The following is an 8,680-nucleotide window of genomic DNA, read 5'->3' as shown; positions in this document are numbered from 1 at the left end:
AGCAGACCTACCTCACAGGGTCGTTGTGCACATGTGTGTGCTTAGGACACAAACACCAAGAATAGTATCTGGCACTGTACTGTATACTGTACTCAATATACCGTCTATTTAATATTATACTACATGATATTCTGGCCCTATGCTACACACTGCTACCATCAGAATTCTTGATTCTTCTTGTTTTTGAAGGCAGGCGGAGGTCATCCTAGGTCCATCGTCTGAGAGCTGTGTGGTTCTAAGCAAGTCATGCCTGTTCTCTGAGCTTCAGTTTCGTACCTGGAAAGTGGAGCAAACTCAACCTCAGAGAATGACGGCGACGTTTCAACGTAATAATAAACACGAAAGTGTCTGACAGCGCATGGCGTGTGTTTATTGGATCTTAAGTATTGTGTGATTTCATTGTTAAATGAGGCCGTAAGTGTCAATCTTGTTCAGGAGAGGAGGGCGGAAGATGGTCAGAGGAGAAGGGGGGAGGAAACCTGAAAACGATGGAGTGGGTCGGAGGAGACTCGTGAAGACTGAAGAATGAGGAGGGAGAGGAAGAACTACCGAGAAAGGGAAAAAAGCAGAGGAAGAGCTAGAGAGAGAGAAGACAGTCAAGAAGGGAGGGGGCGGAGAGAGGGGTCAGCTGTAGACCCCAGGGAGGGGTCTTGGCGTCTCCCCTGGGATTTCTCACTGGCTGAGGGCAGAAGTCGGGGAAGCAGAGATCCCGGGCGCTCCTTCCCCTCTACCAGGCTTCTGGCAGCTCCCAGGCCGCGAGGCTGCCCCCACCCACGTAGAGCCAGAGAGGTCCGGGACCAGCCGGATCACAGGCCCTCTGGCGAGGTCACTGGCCTGGGGGCGTCCTGCCTCTGCCTTGGAGAGATGCTTAACAATTCTTTCCCCCACATCCTTAGAAGTCTCTGGTTTCACAGTCTTCGGAGCTAAACCAGATGGTAAGGATCCATTGTTCACGTCTAGTCTGACGCCTGCCCTACCTGGCCACCGCCAGAACTGCCTACCTGGTCATCCCCAAATGGGCTGAGCACATCTTAGGACAAGACCCTCTCTACTCTTCAGTGGTGTTTGCTGAGCCCCTTCTGGGACTGATCTGCAGTTATTGTGGCTGCAGATTGGTCACTTGATAAAGAACTTAGTGAGACCTTATTTCGTGTCCTCTCTGAAGGACGGAGGGCCAGTCAGAGGGGACTCCAGCAGAATGCCTGGCCCGTAGAGAGTGGGAGGGTAGCCTGACTGGGCTTGCTGAGGCGGCCTCTACTCCCAGGTCCAAGGGTCTCTCACTCTTCCCCCCTGGCCTATGGTCACTGGGCTTGGACTGTGACTATTCTCCACACCACAGCTAGAAACCAGGCTGCATCGGTAGGTCAGAGGCAGGGGACTGGAAATGGCCCGTAAAAGTCTCAGGCTCCTGTAAACGCAGAGTGGGCCTTTGAAAGCCCAAAGCACTTTTATGTGCTAGTTAAAAGGCCTTCCTGTTGTGTCGCCAGGATTTACAGGGATGTGGGTGGGGGTATGGGGTGAGGTGAGGCCAAGTGCAGCTTCCACCTACTGATACTCCCCGGCTTTTTGGAGCTTTGACCCCTGGGTCCCAGAGGGGAAGGGAAGAAGGAGGCACTTAGAGACTTCTTAGCTGTCACACTCCACTTACCCAGCAGAGCTCGTGCGGCTCTTCCTTGGTTCTTGGGATCTTAAACCAGCTCCCTGGGGCAGTGGTGACCAAGGCAGTGATGACCAAGGCACTGACACATTCCAGGACAGCAGTACCCACAGCCAGGGGAAAGAGTTCCCTGGAGACAGAGGCAGAGCTCTCAAGAGGCAGTGGTCAGGCTACCCGTGTGATTTTTAAGCATGTAGGACTAGGACTGTCATAATGGCTTCATTTGGAGAGATTGTTTCACGCCCCGTCTTGCCCACACCCTGTGTCCGATGCCAGCACCAGGGGGTCATGGAAGAGGGCCAGGCATCGGCCCTCATCTGGACCCCATGAATCGAGGAGGCTGGTCCATGAACCTGCCCTCACGGGGCACCTATAGGAATGCGACGTCTGTGAATTTAAACGGGGGGAAAAAATCCCCACAAAATAACTGTGCTGTGGAGTTTACTCTTCTCTCTGGGAGAGCTTCTCTCTTCTCGCTGACCCGTGGGGAGGAGAAAGGGCCTCTCCCGGTTCTTCCACAGCACGCTGTCCCACGCCCCCATAGGACTGTCACCGCTGTTTAAAGGCCTGCCGGGTTGTCTCTGTGTGCTGGGTGCCTGTTAATGACTAGAACTGTAGGAAAGCACCGAGGCCTGGAGCCAGGCATTATGCGGGGGACCCGCACACGCCCTCCCGTTTCGTCCTCCCGCCGCCCTGGCAGGGCCGTGCTAGCATCCTCCCCAGGGGAGAGAACTGGCATCTGCCAGGCTCGTCTCCTTTAACAGACCCTTTCATTCTCCTCTTTAATCCCCCCCAGCCGGGTAATATCAACCCCAATTTACATAGGAGGAAATCGAGGCCCAGGGAAGTTTGGTTCTTGGGGAAGCTCCACGTGGGCAGTGCCCAGGCCGGGGTAGAGCTTTCTCCCTGCCCCTGTGTTCCATCTGAGCTGCGGGCCCCCTGACCTCCTCTCAGCCTTGGGCTCTCAGGCCTGACTGGTCTTTGTCTCTCTAACAGTCTGTGCCTGGGGCTGCTGGCTCTAGTTGCCCTCTTCGGGACTTGCTTCGTCCTCAGTCCATCTCCTGGGGAGCAACAGACAGAGCACACTCAGGCTCCTAGGCATGGGGGCCCCGGGGCCTGTACCCGGGCAGGGGGATTTCTGTATTGACCCCACCATGATCCCTGTCCCTGGCCTGCTGGCCCCAGGTGCCCACCGTGGCCTCAGGCCTCTGGCATTCTTTCCTGACACTGCAACTCCCCTTTGCTCCTCTGTGACCCTATTGAGTTTCTCCAGGTCTGGCCAACCAAACACTGCCATATGGGGGAGAGTTACATTTCCTGTACGTGTGTCAAAATATCAGAGCGGATGTGAAATAGATCAGACACGTATAAAAATAAACTTTTACAGAGTGACTGACTACTCCCCTCCAGGGGGAACCAGCGATGCACTCTTCATCTGGGGCCTAGAAACTTGGCTGGGGCCTTGGGGACCACGTCCCACACCCAGCTCCCCACGCCCACCCTGCCTCACTTCCTCTCCTGGAAGGCATGCTCCCCAGGGGTCGGTGGGCATGGAAACCCCTCCCAAATCAGGCTGAAATTAACAAGTTACTTCTGGGCCCTGGTTTCTTGGTGGGGATGGCAGGACTTGCTTTTTTGGCTCCTTTTCCCCTCTGACAATCTGATCTGCAACCCAGGGTCCCTAGGCTGGGCTACTGCAGGATCATCTAGTCACTTCTGTTGAGTCGAACATGAGGGTTAGATCTCAGTTGGCCTTTCCCGTGGCATTAGTGTGAGACCTGGTGGACAAGAGTACAGATTTCTTTTCGTCCAGGCACCCCTGCCTGAGTTCACCACCGAAGGCTGTCAAGGTCACCTGCCGGTCAAGGTCATCTTGCCTATCTCCCTGCTTCTAGCTAACTGGTTCAATTAAACAGGGCTTGTTCTCTTTATTGCTAAAAGTTTACAGGAAGCAGCATCCCAGCCTCGTTTCAGAAATTTCTCCCTAATGTTATCCTAAATCCTTCTGCCCTCAGATCCCCTTTCACTCATCTCCCCAGCCTTGTCCTTGCAGGGAGGTGGGGAGGGGTCAGGTATAAGTGGGAGCTTGAGAGGGTGCATTACGGTTTTGAATAGCTCAGGGAGATTCTTGTTTCAACTAGTTTGTGCCCCCCAAGCAGCTTGGAGAGAAGAGCCTATCTGTCAACCCACAGGATTCCCACCGTTTAGGGGCTGTCGGTTCCTGTCTGGCAAAGGACCCAGCCTGGTCTCATCTAAGGACTGGCCTTAGCATCTTAGGCCAGTAGCCAGCTAGAAAGGATGGCACAAGCTTCCCTGTTATAGAACCAGGAGCCCCTTTGGTCCTGTGGAATCAGTGTGGCAGCATCTTTAGAGTGGCCACAGGCTTCTTCATCCAGACTCAGCTGGGACTTGCAAGGCCACCAAGAGCAGGAGGTGCTCAGGGCAGGGCTCTGCGGTAACTCCTCTGTCCTCTCTTGTCACATATCATGTTTGATCTTGGCTGCCTGGTGGAGGGTTCTTGCCACTCTGATTGATGACTCAGATCTTCAAAGGATCATTCACCACTAGAGGGAGAGTAACACTCATCAAAGCCATTTCTGGGAGGGTATGTGCCCATGCCAGGCCCTCTGGGATCCCCCTGGCCCTCAGCTGGGTCTCTGTAACTGCCACCATTCCGCCCAACCCAGGAACCCCTTTGCTTCTCCATTTTATCTGGCTTAGATGTAAATAAATCTTTTTTGTTCTCATTGTTGCAATGGACATAAGATTGTAGATTTTTCAAGAAGCACTTTATAAAGAAACCAAGGGGGAAATGGCACTCAGGAATTAGAGGGCATGTGGTAAGTCACAGAGCACCAGTCCTAATGTACCAGAATCTTCCCTATAATGCTCCTCCTGGCTTGGCATATCAGCCGCCCTCAGTGCCCCTGGCCCCAAGCGAGAAAAGCGGTTTCCTACTTGGCCTTAAAGATACGTCCCCAGCCCTCTGACGCTATCTGAGTGGGTGCTGCCCACAGCCTCCTGGAGGACATTCTTCAGCTGGCCTGGAAGAAGGTTCTTCATAGTTGATTCCTCTGTCCTGCCCTGAGGGACACTGAGCTGGCAAAGGCTAGTTCTGTTCCAGCTTCCCCCCAGAGATGCTCGTGCCTGTCCCTTTTTCTAGGACTAGAGAAAACTGTTCCCCCTCTTACCACCCCACCTGCCAAGTCCAAGTTCAGTCTGAGCACCACCTCTTATTCCTGCTTAATTTGCAGGCAGATTACTCCCCATAGTCGAAGGCAAACATCTGACACATACTTAGCATGTGAGGAATGTTTGTGGATCGCAAGCATGGATGCATAAGTGAACAACAGCCCTGCACTCCGGTTCCCAGTGCTCGCTGATGAGGAGTTGTCTTGCTGAGTCTCAGTCCTGGAGGGTTTATAACCTGAAGTTCAGAGTGCATTTAGTATGTTTAAGTGAACATCATGGTACCATGGCTACAGGCTGAAGCAGACTATTTTTTATCAGTTGGAATTACACAGCGCAGGGCGCAGATGGGCCCCGCCATGGCCCATGGGGATCATGGTCAGAGCACTCCTCACCGGGAAGATGGGCCACCAGCCACACCGCGGGCTGAGTCTCCTCCCGGGCCCAGTGAGGGAGAAGGGAGCTTGCCGCTGGTAGCGTAGCACTGGGTGGGGGCCTGCCATTCCTATAGTCCTAGTGGAGCTCAGAGACAATGCAGGGGAAAAAGGTCCTTTACTGGTCCCCATTTAGGTTGGCAGAGTGGGCGTGTGCATGTGCACAAGAGAGAGCGAGCCGATAGCTCTGGGCTTCTCCTTTGGGACTCCTGTGTGCATCACAGGGATTTAGGGTGTGATATGTTTAACTCAGAGAAGTTTTGTTCCCAGTAGAGAATGCTGTGAAAGTGGCTGGCCCCTGTCCGTTTCGTCCGCCCTGTCTCTCACCCCCTGCCCATCCCATACCGCCCCCGCCTCCAGCTACGCCAGGTCCCATACTCTTCCACATGGACTTCAACGTGCCAGGCTGGCAGCCAGGGTGCCCGTCGCGCCTTCTTCACTGGGGCAGCTCCTCCTTCAAACCCACTCAAGGTCTCACTTTGGTGAAGCCTCTCTGACCTGGTCTCACCTTCTGTTGGATCAGGAGCTCCTTCCCCTCGTGGTAAAGTTTATGCATAGGTGAAAATGACAGGTTTATGCGTCTGTGTCCCTTCCCCAGGGATGTGTTTTACTGTCTTCTCTTCCAGCCTCAGCACTTGGCACTGTGCCCAGCTCAGGGTGGGCACTGATGTCTGTGCCCAGAGTATGGCTGCCCGGAGTGTGACCTACAAGGGCAGGCGGGGCATGACTGGCAGTCTGCTGGAGGAGGGGGCTCGTCTCTGAATGAGGCTCTGGACCTGGCCCAGTCCTGAGTTCCCAGGCCCCAACAGGGAGGAAGCCCCAGGCCACTTGGTTGGCATCAGCGGCTGGAGCCGGCCTGGGAGGTCACCAGTGACATCTAGTGGTCACAGCAGGCTGCAGCCCCATGAGGTTTTCCAGAAGGTGAGAGAGCCTGAGTCCGGTGTGGGCTCTGGGCCAGACTTGTGAGCAACCCCAGGCAGTATCTGACTTCTCTGGGGCTCAGGACAGCAGCACATGGCAGGACGTAGGTTTTGGGTGCTAGGACCAAGGCGGGGAGAGATGCTGGGCCATCCAAAGTCGATGAGGGCAGGGCTGGGGAGAGGCCTGTGGCTCCGTGCCATCTGCTGCCCTTCTTCTCCAGGCTCAGGCCCATCCACCTTAACCTCAGCTCCCTAAGGCCTGGAGGCAGGGGGTGGAGGGAAGGCTTGGGGGTCCCGACTGGAGCAGCCACAGACCCGCTTTGGTACAGCTGCTGAGACAGCCAGTGCCAGCCAGTGGATGAGGGGTGGTGGGAAGTGGGCCTCATTTATCTAAATAGCACCTACTGTATGCCAAGCATCATGGGGGGCAGCTGGTGTAGGGGCCACCTAAGGAGCTACCTGTCCTTTCTGGGGCTAGGCCAGACAGCCCACAGCAGCCCTGAGAGACACCTCAAAGGGGCAGGGTCCCCAATGGCAGCTACAGGAAGCAGCACAGGATGAATGGGGTCTCCAGCACGGGGCTGGGCCTGAGGGCAGCCCTTGTCAGCGTCAGCCCTTCCTGCTAGCCCGTGGTCCCACCTCCAGGGTCTTGCAGAGCACCTGCACATGTCACGGGCGCTCAGGACATGCTAGTGGATGGTGGGGCTGGCGTGGGGTGCAGGAGGCAGGGGTGTCTCCTGTCAGTGGACTGCTGCCTGGACTCCACTTTCTCTGCCAGAATTTTCCTGTGAAGCATTTCCAGACTGTCAGAGAGGGGAGAGGGACACTGTTCCCAGCAGGGAGGCTACAGAGATACTGCGCTTTTTTTTTTTGCAGTTACGATTCCTTCTGCTCCTTTCCCCACCTGCGCCATCTATAATTTCTTCCTCTGCCTCGTGTGCTGCTCCTCTGCCCTTCGTTTTCTCTCCTCTCCCCCTCCCGTACCTCCCTCTGTACTCTTCCCGTCTGTCTCTCCTGAGCTCAGCTTCCAGTCCCCGCCTCCCCCCTCTCCTGTTTCTGCGGCTCCATCGGTCTGGTCTTCCGCTCACTTTGTCTCCATCACTGTTTCTCTTCCGCTCACTTTGTCTCCATCACTGTTTCTCTCTCAGTTTCTCCCCCTGGAGGGCCAGCCCGGTGTTATCGAAGCACTTGAAAACTTGCCCCGGGGATGAGGCAGGCCGAGGTATGACGGATCTTTCAGGCAAGCCGCAGGGAGTGGCCACAGACTCCCCACGGCCCAGAGCCCAGCCATCAGCCAGCGTTTCTCGGCCCCTCTTCCCCTTGGCTGGCCAGGTCTGCAGAGAGCTGCTCCGCCTGCTGACCTGTGGAGTGGAGCTCACTCTGGCCTAGGAGAATCACGCCTTCGGCACCTAGCTAAGTGCCATGGATCTTCCCTGACAGTTAGGGTGGCAGAGCTCACATTTACAAGTTTACGTACATACATAAAAATGTATTTATGGGTCAGACACTCTGCTGGGTCCTGGGGGCGAGACCTGCCTCTCCTAGCCCACACAGCAGCCCTGTGAGGGAGGCTGGGCAGCGACTTCGCTCCCATTAGGCAGTGAGACTCGAGGATCAGGCTTGCTCAAGGCAGGCCCCTGGCTGGACACCTGGATTTGATCTTATGGAGTTCACGCCCTGAGTGTACCCATGTCCAGTCAGCCCCTAGTAACACTGCCCAGGGCTTCAGGCAGCTGAGCGCTCACAGACCTGTCCCAAGCACCTTCCTGTCCCATCCCCTCTCCCCGATCCCCACCTTGTTTCCACGACACAATTGCATTCGCAGTAGCTTTAGAGAGGGGTCTGAGCCCACCACTGCCCAGCATTCTCTCAGCACACATTCATTCCTTCCCCTCAAGTCACAGACCCCTCTCATTCCTGCTAATCTGCCCCCTAATTATGGCAATCACTGTCTGATTGCACAGGTGGACTACACAATCACGCTAATTCCATAATTAAGACAAGTGATAATAACATGGGAAAAATGATGACACTTCCAAGCTCCAAGTATGAATCGAGGGTCTGGGAAAGTGCCCCCCACTGTCCTTGGGGAGGGCAGTAGGAGTCCTAGGCACAGACGGTGGTGACCAACTCTCTCAGCTACCTGGGACATCCCTAACTCCAAAGCTTCTGTCCTCATGGGCCTTTAGGACACTGGGACTCTAGACCAGGGAGCATGATTTAGAAAGTGTGACCCAGCAGCTATGGCCCTCAAAGCCCCTGTCACAGGGGAACCTGCTTGCAGGTGGTCACTGGCCTTGGAGAGATGAAGCCTGAGCCGCAGCTCTCACGTGCTTCTAGAAGCGCAGGCCCAACATGTCTTCCTCAGTGGCTGCCGGTGTCCTGGCCGCAGTCTGGGGGCAGGTGGTCAGTTCTCTTCTCCCTCCATGCTCAGACCTCCTGCCCTTTCCTCAGAAGTCCCATAGCTTGGGAGAGAGAGC

This window comes from Pteropus vampyrus, unplaced genomic scaffold (assembly GCF_000151845.1).
Source record: "Pteropus vampyrus isolate Shadow unplaced genomic scaffold, Pvam_2.0 Scaffold6, whole genome shotgun sequence".
Taxonomy (NCBI): Eukaryota; Metazoa; Chordata; class Mammalia; order Chiroptera; family Pteropodidae; genus Pteropus; species Pteropus vampyrus.
The sequence above is the reverse complement of the archived record's forward strand: the minus strand, read 5'-3'. Positions refer to the sequence as shown.